This window comes from Protopterus annectens, chromosome 16.part0 (genome assembly GCF_019279795.1).
Source record: "Protopterus annectens isolate FY-2018-M chromosome 16.part0, PAN1.0, whole genome shotgun sequence".
Taxonomy (NCBI): domain Eukaryota; kingdom Metazoa; phylum Chordata; order Ceratodontiformes; family Protopteridae; genus Protopterus; species Protopterus annectens.
In genome coordinates, this window is record NC_056750.1 from 431,121,860 (window position 1) to 431,124,350 (window position 2,491).

Here is a 2,491-nt window from a genome sequence, read left to right on the forward strand (position 1 = left end):
AGTTTTACAAGGGATTAAGATGGACAGCGCAAAAATGTGATTCAAAATTAGGGGGAGTTGAGAGGTAAATTCCGAAGTCATCACCCCCTCTTAAAGTCTTCTCTTTGTAACGTTTGCCCCTGTCTTCTTCGAATCTGTTAGTTTTCAGTTAAAACTAAAGTTGGAAAGTCAAAATTCTGTTCATTATTCTATTAAAATACGGCTGCAAAACTAAAATATACATGGCCCGAATGTTTCAGATAATAACTAACTTTTGGAGTCAAACGCTGGTTATAAACAGGATGACATGCACCTTTAATATTTCATTTTTACGGACAAATAACTCCCTCTCCCCAATAGCTGAAAAGATAAATACAAAATTTAGTCTCCCAAAGGCCTGCGTGGCAAATAGTTGAACCAACAGTAGGACGCCTGACAGTACGAAGAACGTCACAAATTCAAGAGAGGGGGCGCGAATGCCAGAGGCATTGCTACAGAGCCTGGGCTAGCGAAGGCGCGCACCCGGAGGCATTGCTACAGAGTCAGGGCTAGCGAAGACGCGCACCTAAACACGGATGCTCGGGCACGCGGACTGTAGCAGGAGACTTATTTCGTAGTCGAGGGACAGAGAGAAAACTTGGCTCTGTTAGTTTACTGAGCCCAGCATGAGTTAGCTGGTTTACGTTTTGGCTGTTTTCACTGCACGTATTTGAATAAGACACTTCGACATCTTTTAGAAGTGGTAAGAAAACTCTTGGTGTTATGTTACGTTGTTAGATGACGATGTTTTCTTCTCGATAATATTCTTTTCTGCACACTCCAGTCATAAAGTGCGAATCGTCCAAACCTAGTCCCCGCGACATCGCAGGGTCACGCTGTCTTATATGAGTCTGAAATGTACTGGTAGTTTCCTGTTTACAGTTAGTCCATACATCTCCTTGTCCACCGGACTGTCAGTGACTGCCTGGGTGGGTGGATGTGCCCTTTACTGCTGAGTTTCCTATGTTGCTCTGATTACAGTCCCGTGGTGTTTCTAGGCTGTCATTTTTGAAAGTTATGAAAGAAAATTGACAGTGTTGATACTATAGATTGCTTCAAGGATGGTGACCCAGAAGGGCTGATGTTCACATGTGTAGTATGTTTTGGCATTTGCACATGGCTTTTTGTTAGTGTTTTCTTCTATTTAAACATTTGTGGTATTCCGTCGTTGACACGGTTTTTGACCCCTGCGACGTAATTTTGCTACATAGGTTGTTAGTACACACTGGAGTGGGTATAAAATAGGCCTTTATGATTTTTTTCTTAGCTATTAAAACGTACCACAATTAACATGTGAGCGTTTTATTTGCTTTGCCTCTTTTCTGGTACTGTGCTCATTACGCTGTAAACAGGAGGAGATATCATGTCTATTGACTTGTGTTGCGAAATTGGTAGAGCTTTATTTAAGTAAAGTCAACATTCAGAAAAGCATCTCTGCAGTCTTTTATCGTAGTTAAATCACTGCACATAGATGGGGGACCAGGTTATGAAGTCATATTCCTTTTAATTGTAGCATATTACGTAATTATAGTGTCACATATCTTAATTACTCAGGTGATATGGCTAACCATTTGTTGCATGTTTCATTTGAACTTGGTCACCCTCGCGTACAGACCCAGGCAGACGCAGATGTCTTGTTGATGAATGCCTGGCTAATGCATTGTTTTTTTGTTGCTCAGTTGGGTACATATATGTATGATACAATAGTGTAACTTTATATGGAAGCCTTAGTCTTCCCCGATGTTAGTTTTTACTAAGCAACGTTTCTGTCTAAAAATAGTTTTAAACATCTAACAGAAGCAGGCACAGTTACTACTGCATTTAACTGAGATGGTTGACTGTCAGCTTTGATGAGTCATTGCAAAGATTTAGCTGGGTTTTCGTGTTTGTAATGGAGTTTCTGTCAAGTAACTTTCAACAGTACCTGATTTTGCCTTAAATGTTTGCCATGTCCTTCATTTTTTTCTTTTCTTGTTGGGGAAGGGGTCTGGTAAATCATTCGGGATTGCAATTGGCCAGAAAATAGAGTTTTATACTTATTCTTCAGAAAATGCAAGTTAAAGCAAACTCTGCTCTACCACCAACTAAGTGAATTACAGTAATAATTAAAAAATTGCCTTTGATTTTAGATCTTTGTCCGTCTTATTTTGGTCTTGTCCCTGATTCTTGAACAAAGAAGTTGAGAGCTATTCCTATAATACTGAGTGTAAGTTTTACATATCAGGGAAGATAGGTGCTGCCTATCTATGTGATATATAAAGTTACACGAAATAAAAAATGTTGGGGGCTCTTGTGTAACTTAGAAATGATCAGATATTGCAGATATGCCAATATTGTTGCCTAGTATTCACATCAGGGTACATTATTTATTGTGTTTGTTTAATGTTAACCAATTTAATACTAGTAGGCTAACACAAGTACATACATTTGAAATTAACCTTGGTTATGGAGGGACACAGGTATTTGCCATGTG

The 2,491-nt window shown here is 39.2% G+C and overlaps 1 protein-coding gene across 1 annotated transcript in view; it reads left to right on the plus strand.

Annotated features, from left to right (window-relative positions):
- Window positions 1–502: 502 nt before the first annotated feature.
- NEK6 (NIMA related kinase 6) overlaps window positions 503–2,491 on the plus strand; it is a 3,457,780-nt gene continuing 3,455,791 nt past the window's right edge. The window contains exon 1 of the mRNA XM_044058651.1: window positions 503–721. The gene's annotated coding sequence lies outside the window, so the exon portion shown is untranslated. The remainder of the gene's footprint in view (window positions 722–2,491) is intronic.